Source organism: Pleurodeles waltl, chromosome 4_2 (assembly GCF_031143425.1).
Source record: "Pleurodeles waltl isolate 20211129_DDA chromosome 4_2, aPleWal1.hap1.20221129, whole genome shotgun sequence".
Lineage (NCBI taxonomy): Eukaryota > Metazoa > Chordata > Amphibia > Caudata > Salamandridae > Pleurodeles > Pleurodeles waltl.
In genome coordinates this window covers 709,852,914-709,865,017 of record NC_090443.1, presented here as the reverse complement: position 1 = coordinate 709,865,017, position 12,104 = coordinate 709,852,914, and the positions used below count along the sequence as shown (strand labels likewise).

At 42.6% G+C, this 12,104-nt stretch overlaps 1 long non-coding RNA gene across 1 annotated transcript in view; it reads right to left on the bottom strand.

Moving 5' to 3' along the window:
- Positions 1–225: 225 nt before the first annotated feature.
- LOC138293221 (uncharacterized) overlaps positions 226–12,104 on the bottom strand; it is a 43,658-nt gene continuing 31,779 nt past the window's right edge. Inside the window, exons 2-3 of the long non-coding RNA XR_011202930.1 lie at positions 4,941–5,276; positions 226–4,426 (exon numbers count right to left, since the gene is read on the bottom strand). This is a non-coding gene — a long non-coding RNA (uncharacterized lncRNA). The remainder of the gene's footprint in view (positions 4,427–4,940; positions 5,277–12,104) is intronic.

Genomic DNA, 12,104 nt, shown 5'->3' with positions numbered 1-12,104 from the left:
TGTTCACACCATTAAATCTGTACATCTCATGATATAATCAAATAAACAATATGATTCTTAGAGTCAGTAACTTTACACACCATAGCCCATTGGGCCACGAATAACCACACCATTAGTATCAAATTGAAGAAATGTATTTCCTGAGGTTAACAATGCTAGTATCATGTAAATTAGTCTCAAAACCAATGATAAAGATACAGAAACAACACTGGTTGACCGAAACGTCTAAAGAATCTTAACTTTACTAAAGTATTAATAGCCAGACTTTCAATGGGGACAGTACAGATCAATAGGAAGAGTAATTGCACAATGGAAATAACATACATTGAATCAGAAATTGAATGACGTCAGTTCGTTGTCAAACAGATGAATAGAGTAACATAAATTTGGAAAACATCTAACTATGGCTCTATCAAAAAGAAGCAGTTGGCACCTACAAAACAAAAGACAAATCAATAACAAACATTTCAGCATATACCTGTCCTTAAGGATGAGCAAGTGGCGTTGTCTTCATCAGGGGGACATCAGCATCAGGACAGAGAAGCAATGGAGGGGAATGGTTCAGAATTGGGGCTCTAAGTTCTCCGAACCATTAAGATAATATTTAAGGCAGGCAGCAAAGCGCTACAGGCACCAGCATCATTTCATGGAGCATAAGGATAAACTCAAAATAGCAAAGTACTAAAATGTCAGGAGACAGGCTAGAAGTTGTCAAAATGACAAAGTGTCAAAGAGACTGGATCTCGAAAGAAGTGAGCGGCATCGGGATAACTGAGAACTCCAAGAGCAGTGCGGTTGAATTAAAGTTGTCCCATGTTTTCATTGGTTAACAGCATCTTGTGATAACATTTGTCCAATAATATTAATATTCTAAATCAGAGATATACTTATACAGTCTTTCACATGTTGATGATTGGATCTTCTCTGTCTGTGTACAGTAGTTGATACAATAAGAATCAATTTGTAGATCATTACGTCCTTTATCAGTAGGCCCATTGTTAGTTCTTGTGAGTGTTGCTTTCCCATACGCTTTGAGTTGTAACAGTTGTAATAATGTAAGAACATTCAGGTTTACACACATTTCCTCGAGAGAAATACATTTTGTTATTACAAGTAGGGTGACCAACTGGCATTGAGGCAAATTATGGACAGGACTGTAAAACATTCAGGACAAACGGTCAAAATTCAGGACAAAAATTCAGGACAAAGGGTCAAAATTCAGGACAAAAATTCAAGAACAAACGTCAGTTTTACAGACACATGCAAGAGAAGCCATGCCTCACTATGTTGTCAGTGCATTTATTTACTCTTTTTTAACATAGCACTATTTATTCACTGTGGTCTTTTTGTGATTGCCTCCTGGTATGCTACATTCAGGTGTCACATTACGTCCTTGTACAGTAGTAAATGAATGCCCTTCAGTACTGCGGCAAGGCCATCACCCCTACCCAAATCTACCCGATCTTTCCTGAAGAGAAAGTAACAGCATAATTTTGATTATGTTTCTGAACATTTTAAAACCCCTGGCAAAGTTTGGGAAACATTAAGGTAATTAACCTTATGCTAGTTTAAACAAATTGAACAAAAACATCTGGCTTACCCCAACCGCCCATGGACTTTCAACTTAACGAGGCAGGGCAGATGGTGTGGGCGACAGTCTCACACCTAATGTCAGGATGTGATGTACCCATAACTTGTCTGTGGTCTCACAGAACTAGAGTGAATGTCCGGGACTCTACATTTATCTCAGAAATGGGAGCCCGGACTACCAATCAAAGATAATAAAAGAGGAGGATGAAATCGAGAGCAAATGGGAGATCCACAGCAAGTAATTCAAAGGGTTGTTGCCAAGAACTGGTTAAATAAGGAAGAGAAGTACAAGGTGGGACAATTCCTAAAATCAGACAAGATGGGTCCACCAAGACTATTCGAAGGTATTAGGTACCTGGGGAGTTGTCTCTGCACACAGGAGTGAAACAGAAGGGGCACTGTCAAGTGGTTGAACAAGCAACACCCATCCACCTTGGCAAACTCCTCTGGAGCAATGGTCTGCTGTTAATGCTTTTGAAGGGTGAGCAGGGGCCAGACCCCTTAAAAGGTTGTGCAAGGCAATTGCCCGCTTTTTCCATGCCTTTATATGGTTTTGAAATTGAGCAAAAGCCAAACTAGAGATCTGGGTTATCCCTAAGTGGCAAGTACACATAGAATCTTCAAAATATTTGGGATGTAAATTGCACAACCACCATTTACTATTTTTGTTATGTAATTAGTGTTTCTTTGACATATGGCACTGTTTTTGCCTTTATATACATTTAGATCTCAGATTGAACTGGGAACCAGTTACCTTTTGATACCTAGTGATTAATATCTACCATTCTTACACTGATTTCCAGGAAGAAAATCTCGGCAGAGCGAACGGTCCCTCCAAGCCAAGTTAGCTTTTTGGTCTTCTCTTCTGCTTTCTGTAAAGGCCATGTGGCACTAGTGAAGATGGTGTGCTACCCTAAAGATAGTATTATTTTGCAAACCTTCCTCTGCTCGTCCTTCATTCCTTCTTCAGACAGGCCACACATCTGATTTGGTCACTGCGGCGCCATCAGGAGCTCTTTCCACTCTAAAGCTAACTGTGACTGCGGGTGGATTAGGTCTTCTAGACTTAGAATGCTATTATTCAGCTGCACAGGTCCAATGGGTGGCTCACTGGCTTTCTGCCCACCTCCCTGCATGAGATGGGGTTTACCAGTAAAGACTTTTAAGAAAGGCTTAATGCACTGCTCATTGTTTCCTACTGACCATTCTACGGATCACAATTCAGGGTTATCATGCATGGCTTTCTCTTGCCTTGCCAGAACCTGTACACCACTGCACTGACACTCTACTCTGCACTCTACGCCACTGCACTCTAGGCACTATACTCTACACCACTCTACAATACTCCACTCTACACCACTGCACTCTATGCCACATGCGTCTACTCTGCACTCTATGACACTGCACCACTCTGCATTACTGCACTCTCTGCTACTCTATTGTATGCCACACTACTCCACTGCACTCTATGTAACTCTACCCCATGCCACTCTATGCCATTGCACTCTGCGCCAATGCACTCTAAACAACTTCACTGTACGCCACTGCCCTCTACTCTGTACCACTGTACTCTATGCCACTGCTCTCTGTGCCACTCTACTCCACTCTACATCACTGCACTGACACTCTACTCTGCAGCATTCCACTCTCCACCACTGTACTATACACCAGTGTACTATGTACTACTGCATTCAGTCAGGGATAGTGCCTTAAACAGGCCGGTACTCACAGATACTAAGTATTGGCACTACATTTTCTCCTCTTGGAACTGGAACTTATTTGTGGCAAAGGAGAGTATTGGTACTTACCGGAACAGCAGGGCAGGTTTGTATATGTGCAGCAGCGCAGGTATTGCTCCACTGCTGAAGAAAAATGTGTTGTGTCAGAGTGAAGTGCATATCTGCAGTACTTTTAAAAGTCAAAGCATTAGCTTTTGTCAGAGTGTGAATTTTCTAATATGTTTATTGATGATTTTTATACTAAAATGTGTAATGAATTAACGTGCAAAACAAGTGACTTTTGAAAACGTTCGCTTTTCGGTTCTTAGCTGAGCAAAATTCTAACTAGAAGCTGTGGTTATTTTCCATGATTCAAAAGCTTACATAAAGTGTTTTCGAAGTTTGTGTAGATGTGCTCACAGCTACCCAAAGTGGGTTGCTGCGTTAAGTCTTACAAGGTCATGTTTTAACCAAGCATTGCATAAGTTGAAATGTCCTATTGTTTGAGAATGTTACTAATAACTGGTCTTTCCTCGAGGATGGAAGTGAGTTGAAACAGTAAAAGTTTCTTCCTGAGACAAGATATTCGAGAGGCGATGAAACAATGGAGCTACAGATGAGACAGAAGAGGAAATGTTATTTTTGAAAAAAATGTTATAGTTAGCGTAAATTTTTTGAGTTTTAGATCATCAATTTAGTTGTTGATTGGCTGACATGAAACCACCCGTAGATTGACCAATCATAAGCTTATTCGGATTTAGTATAACAACTTGGGTAGATTTCTGTAGAAGGGGAATCTTTATAGTTTTGGAGAGCAGACTAGAGCAGATGAAGTTCTACTCTGATGATTCAAGACTTATCGGCTGAGTGGGTTTAGCTGTCGTTAGGCCATAACTGATGGTGTCCCCTGGCTGAAGCAAGCTACTTGCTGTTTCTACTTTTACTACTGGTAATTGTGATCGGGCGACTCAATGAGGACACAAAGTCAGTGTATTGCTGGTTCTGGTGAGTTTTTTTTTTTTTTGTGAGCAAGAGAAGTATTCAGTAGTAATCAGTCCTGTTCCGGTACAAGCTGCGCTTCAGGTTCTCCTTTCCTTTTCTCTCTTCTTCCAGGGCTCCTGGGAGGCACATGTGAGGAAACACAAGATAAAGCACTGGTAAGTTGCTTATCCTATTTATCTCGTTCCTTCCTTCTTTTCTGTCTTCCCTTTTCCCTGTTCTTGCTTTCTTGTGGGATTATGTTTGGTTCTTTTCCCCTCTTCCTCCTTTATCCTTTATTATTTTATTGTTGCCTATTTTTGGGTTACTCCTCTGTAACCTCTCTCTCTCTTTTCCAGTCTTCCTGTGATCCTGTTTTGAACCTCCTCTTTGCTGCTTTGGGTATTTTCTTAGCTACCTTTGTCTGATCTCTCTCTCTCTGTCTGCCTTCCTTTTAGTGTTATCTTGCTTTCGTACTGTCTTCTTTGTATCTCCTGCTCTTTTCTATTTTTGTCTTACTCCTTTCTACTGTTGTGTGTACAGCGTTTCCCCCCTTCTTCGCTCCTCCTCCTCCCGCTATAGCGTTCTCTGGTTCTGTCCCGCAACCTCCTCCCAGCCACCCTCGCTTTTCCCTTCCCAGCAAGTAGGACGCACCTGGAACAGCCACGCTTCTCTTGAAGCGTGGCTGGAAAGTTTGCAGGGCCGCGCCGCTGGCAGAGCCTTGAATCCCTCTGGGCCACGCTCCTCGAGTCCGCTTGGCTCCCAGTCGTTCTCCCGGCGAAGCACGATTCCTCTGTCGTCTCCTCCCTCTTCTCCTGCTCCTTCTGCTCCTCTCTCTCCGTTCACCTCCGTTCTCCTCTCTTGTACCGGCAGGAAAGCTCTTTGGGCCCCGGAAGTCGTAGGGGATTGGTTGTCGAACCTTCCCCTTCCGGGTTGGAGGTGGCAGTGTCAGTCCACTCCGCTTCCTCGGACGGGTCTGATGTCAACAGCCTGTCACAGTAATGTATTTCATTGTAATGTAATATGTGTCTCTTTTGCTTTCTAGGTAACAGCTGCAACTTATGACTTAATTGCTGCATAATAATAATAATATATTTTTATCAATAACTGAGTTTTTTCTAAATTTGTGTTACTAAATTCTTTTCACATGAAGCCCTACACGTTGATGCTAATTTGTGGTTAGTGAGGGAACTAATTTGAAATGCTCATGACTTACTTTGAAATCATTGATGCTGAACTAATGTATACCTTGCCATTATTACCGTTTTTTGTATTATTAGTAAGTGTGATTCTTTTGGAGATAATTTGTTTAATTGTCTTGATCAAATTGAGATATATAAGAGGCTTTAATCAACCGCTATTGATCTTATATGCTTAACATTTGTGTTTGAGAGTTATTTTCGTGACATTAGCACTGTTAATATAGGTAAATAAATCTATGAATTATTCTTAATAAACTGGTGTGGTTATTGATTGAAGTTTAATATATTGATTGTTGTTAACTTTTGTTGATACTCACGTTGTTCATTGATGACATCCCCTCAAACCTATGTTGCTTCGATCCATCGTCCTTTAGCGCAGAATCCACTATTCACTGTAGATAATAGCTAGGATTCTGTGGCGCTGCAGCAGTTTTTAGGTAGCAGATGACGGTTACGTCATTGTTTTGATGATGTCATAATGAGGTTGTGAGGTTTGGGTGTGCTAAAATTGTTGGTCTGTTCTTTTCGTTTCTTTTCTTTTTCAAATTGTTAGACAGACTTAACATGATGAGTTGCTAGTTGCCTTAAGTGACTATCCCCGGTTCTTAGAGACCCCCTAGGTTGAAGGGTATGTTCCTGGCGGTGTTTGGTCGTATTTGAATGAAGTGTTTTTGTGCTTGCACAGCTTTAGCTAATTTGCAGATGATTGTGTTGGATATGAGTCTAGAGGAGTAGAAATACTTAAATTAGTTGATTAGATGGAGTGGGCTTACTCCTATAGGTATGATAGTAGGGAAGCGGCGTTCTTCATTTGAGGGTGGTGCTTGATGCAGGAAAAATTATCCACGTGGTTGATGATGACAGACCTAAGGAGAGACGCCTGGGACTCCAGAGTATATTGAGAAGTGTAGAGAGACACTTGGTATATGCTATAATTCGTTCATTCAGTAGATTGATGCGCTGTGATTGGTAAGTTGAGTTTGTGAGAAATTGGTGTGAATGGAATTATACTGAAGACTTGGTGAGTACTAAGTGCACTAGACAGTAATCCAAGGAACAGTGGAGAAGTGAAGTTCGCAGGTCGAATTTTGCTCACGATTGTGAGAACTGTGAAAAAGAAGTAGGTGAAAGCTGAAGGTTACTTTGGAAGGTTCTGAAGCGTTTGTGTTACCCAACCTGTAGTAAATGAGCGAATTTGTTTTCTTTATTTTAAGATAGCTCGCAAATTAATATTGCGTTGATTTTGCGTGTGGGTTGTGAAAGATTGGTACGACAGACTTTGTCAGCATCTCAGTGAAAGGGGGTGAATGTGTAGGTGTGATGTAGTTGGTGCGGCGCTGGGATTGGTGGATTAGAAAAAAGAAATCGCACACAAATTTGTCAATCAGTCCGACAATAGAGTAACACGATTGGAAGGCGAGGGGGGGTCAAAGAGAATTGTGGGATCGTAGTCACTTTTCATGATTGGTTATTCTTTCCTTATCCTTTGTTTACTGTTTGTATTCACTTTGTTTAATTGAGTTTGAGAATCATTTTTTCTGTGGACATCAGGTTTAAATAAAATTAGTCAGAAATGAAGTTTTTCAAAGCTTTGAGAAGTGCGTTGAGGGGTGATGAATACATTCTGGCACTCGAAGGAGAGGTTTGTCTGCTAGAGAATACTCCAGCATATATTGTGTTTGAGGAGAGAGGTGCAGCGGCATGCCTTTGGTTGAAACAAGGGGTCAAGATTACAAAGAAAGAAGGTTATCTAGCTTTCCCAGAACATTGTACATTTAATTTAAGAATCAGGGATAATTTGAGGTAAAAAATGTACCATTGATTTCAGAATCAGCAAAAAGTACCCTGGACAATGAGAGAGATCAGATGCAGAGTAGTTTTAATGATTCATGAAGTGACAGACAGCAGTTTGAAGTGAACATTCCTGAGATATAGCCAGAGGCTCAGATTGTGAAGACAACTACTAATTTAGTGTTGTCACAAGGTCGCCAAGGGATGAATTTAAGAGAACCTGTACATATACAGATTCCACAGATGCAGAGTACAAGTGCAGGACAGACACAGAGAGTTGGAACACTGATTAATAAAGATGCAATTACTGTACCTATTACGATGGGTCCCGTAACTCCATTATATGTTTGTGTGGACAATAGTGGAGATAATTCATTGATAAATATGCAGAATAGACAAGGACCAAGTTTAAATGAGACAAATTATTTAATAGATTTATCACTTGTTGAGGAATTGGGAACAATGGCTCTACAGCAGAGTACAAGTTCAGGGCAAGAGCGAGGAGCAGGTGCGCAAGCCAATGGAGTATCATTGAAAGGCTTGCCTGTACAAGAAATAACAAAATGGCTGGAAGATTTAAACAATTCAAAACAACAAGAGAGAAGGGATAAAGACAAAGAGATAATATACAAGGTGAGATTAAACATGGAAGGGAGTGAACTTTTGGAAGGGACCATGGGGGTGAACAGACTTGAATACTATACTGAATGGCAACTGAGATATCTATGTAAAGTCATTACAAAGGGAGCAAACAGGGTTTATCAACAGTTACAAGATGTAGCAGACGATTATGACATTGATTTGACAAAAATAAAAACACTAAAAAGAAGTTATAGATTAAATTTGGTGGGAGAAGACTTTATTCACATGAGATCTGCGGGGATGAGAACACATCTTAAAGAATTACTTGAGAAAGTGCAGGTTTGGAGTGCATTGGACAAATGGGAGAGTAAATGGGACAGGAAAAGAGAAAGACCAAAGAAAGATGATGGGTCACAGACAGGGGATGCAGTAAAAATTTTACCAATGAGACAAACGACAGGAGGCAATTTTATACATGTACCCTGGAACAGAAGTGATATTATAAGTTTTACGAATGATTACCCAAGACTGAGAGAGAAACCAATGGAGTGGTACCAGCAGACAGATAGGTTTGTGAAACTTTCGAATTGTCTGTGGGAAGAGTTGAATACACTTTTTGACATTTTTGTTCCAGCAGATTTGTGGATTGAATGCAAGAGAAGTGTTGATAAGCAAGGATAGAACACCGCACACAATCAAATTTCAGTATAACACAAGTCTAGTTACAACATGTAATGTCTAGTTTCTATTGGATAGATGAGACAAACAATACATCGGTGTCCACATCAAAATTCTTGACAGATGATGTCTTTATTGTCAGGAGCGTAGTATTAAGGTAAACAAAGTACTTCACTGCAGACACAGCCAACACGTGTTTCGTCACGCTGGTGACTTTTTCAAGGCTATTTAGGCTTAATGCTGGCACGACAAATTCAATGAGTCAATCATAAAAGTAATATGAGTCCATGCGTCTGAACTTGGGCTAGTCCAAATCCGAAAGTCCTATCATGCGAAAAAGTCCAAGGTAAGGACAAGTATGTCAATATCATGGACCATGATAAGTCCAAGAGCAAGTTTGTAACGAAAAGGAAGCAGCGATTCCAAGTGCTACATGACGTGCCGACAACCCAAGAGAAGTGTTGATTGCCCGACGAATGAACTGCAAAGGGATTTAAAAACAGGTGCGCCATCTCCTGAAGTAATGAAAAATTACTATAAAGTCACTGAGATTTTGAAAATGAGAATTTAGCTGAAAAATGTTGATTGGCAGTGCATAGATAAAACAACACAGGAAGGGAAGGAATCAGTTAATGCGCATTATGAAAGATTGTTGAAGGCATTCAAACAATTCAGTGGTGCAGAAACAATTGAAAAGGAGCGCATGAATCATTTGGTGTTCAGATTTGTTGACGGGTTGAAACCAGAAGTAAGTCAAATGATCAAGAATCATCTGATCTGCTGGCAAGCAAAGCCAATTGATGAAGTTTTGCAGTACGCTAAATACTGTAGTGATGAAATTGAGTTGAAGCAGAAAAAGCTGAAGGAGAAAGCAATGGTGAGGCAGATTAAGGCTGCACAGACAGGATTGCAAGGAAATTTTCAACAACTGCCACAGAGAAATGGTTTGTTTCCGAGTCAAGGTCGAGGTGGAATGATACTTCCGGTAGTTAATCGAAGTGTAGGTTTGAGCTCAGTGGTGATGCAAGATGAACAACAAAGGCGAAAAGTGTTACCTTTTCACTTTTGTGGATTGCTGGAACATTGGAAAATACAGTGTCCAATGTTGAATCAGGGAGGAATGGTTCAGCAAACAAATGGTGTCAATTCATTTCAGGGCATGAGAGGACCTAGAATGGGAGGTCAAAATCAAAATTTCCAGAACAATGTAAATAATATGCAAGGTTTTCAGCCTTTACAGCCGGTGCAACAAATGCAAAATGTACAACCTCAGGTACAACAGGTACAAATGCCACAAACACAACATATGCAGCCACAGGTGCAGATGGTGCCTGTACAGCAAATGCACATACCGAGACAGGTCCAAATGATACAGGGCCCAATTGAACAGCAACAGGTTATGCTTTCGCAAGTGGTCACAAATCAGAGTAAAAACAAAAGTGCAAAGAAAGTGAGAATGAAATAAACGCTGAATGGCCGTTGGATAGTTCAGATGAGGAGGAGTATATGATGGCTGCATTATTAGATGTGGATCAAAGAGGTCCTTATGTGCAGGGTGAAGTACATGGTCATGAGGTTAATTTTTTGGTTGACACAGGAGCAACACGCTCAACGATAAGGACAACAAAGTTTCCAGACATACCTGTTTCCGAAAGGACAGTGCAGATAGAAGGGGTTGCAAATAAACAGTTGGTTAATGCCCTTACAGAACCAGTTCTTGTGAAAAATCTGTAATTTTAGGGATTATCATAGTTTTGTTGTTTGTGACTCCAGTCCAGTTATCCCTATTGGGAAGAGACTTAGGCCCTCATTACAACATTGGCAGTAAATCCCGCTTACTGCCGTGCAGAAGACCGCCAACACACCGCCGCGGCTGCGGAATTCCGCTACAGCTATTACGACCCACAGCTCGGAATCCACCAAAATCCAGACACCCACACAAGTCCGCCACACCAAAGGTCAGTGATAAACTGGCAATAACAAAACCTCCACCATCACGCCAAAAGGAATACGCCCACACTATCACGACCCACGAATCCACACGGCGGTCTTTCAACTGCGGTAAACCATTGGCGGTACACACCACCGTGCTCAAAATACACATAGATTTACACAACAAACCACATTGGACAATTCGAAAAATACACACATCTGATACACATACACACACCACTCCCACACACCCAATACAATATAAAACACACACCCACATCACCCACAATCCCTTGCGACCAGAATTGCGACCGAAGGCCAGAGAGAGACACCACCATCAACAAACGCATCCACAGGCACTCAACACCATCACCCACACAACATCAACGCACCTCACACAACACACAAAAACACATCCCCTCACACATCACAACACACACCACCTCACACATCACCCACACCACCCCATGGCACCGCAAAGACACCCCAGGTTTTCTGAGGAGGAGCTCAGGGTCATGGTGGAGGAAATCATCTGGGTAGAGCCACAGCTATTTGGATCACAGGTGCAGCACATAGCTAGGAAGATGGAGCTATGGCGCAGAATCGTGGACAGGGTCAACGCAGTGGGACAGCATCCAAGAACACGGGAAGACATCGGGAAGAGGTGGAACGACCTACGGGGAAGGTGCGTTTCGTGGTCTCAAGACACCAGATTGCAGTTCAGAGGACTGGCGGCGGACCCCCACCTCCTTCCCCACAACTAACAATATGGGAGGAGCAGGTCTTGGCTATACTGCATCCAGAGGGCCTTGCAGGAGTAGCTGGAGGAATGGACTCTGGTAAGTCAAATCTTTAACTACCATATCCCTCACCCTACCTGCATGCCAACACATACCCCCACCCTCGCCCTCACCCCCACCCCCATCACTCCAACTCCTCACATATGTCCTATTATCACAAACCACACATCCCAACACCAAGCCCTTCATGCAACAACAAAGCATGGACACCCATCACCAAAGCATGTCCACTACACATACCCACACAGACCCCAAAACAATTATCACACAAGGTCCTACACAAGAATGTAAGCACTGGGGTACAGGGTCACCCACCCATTGCACATCATGGCACACACAGATGCAATAATCATGCCTTTACACCCCGGCAGGACCCCTACCCAACGTCACCGGACAGTTGGTTCCAGACATGTCCATCCCCCCCCCCCCACAGAAGAGGCCCACAGTGATGACAGCAGCTCTGTCCAACTGGATCTAGATGACCAGCCCGGCCCATCTGGGACCTAGGGACAGTCGGTTCCCCTGACACAGTCACAGGCCACCACAGAGCCTCCCCCCTCAGGAAACACCAGCACAGCACCCACCCAGCGGGCCCATAACACTGTCCCCAGGACACGTCAAGCAGCAGTGTGTCCACCACTACAGGGAACCCAGGCAAACCCACTAACCCAAGAACAGCAGGGACCTGGGGGCAGTGGCAGTGGGCACACGGTTCAGTGGACAGAGGCCCAGGAAAACCGGGGAACTGGGAAGTCTGCTGTGCGACAGGGGGAGGACAGGCCCAGGGAACCCACTCTCCATGAGGCCCTCTCCAACATCATGGGAGCGTACCA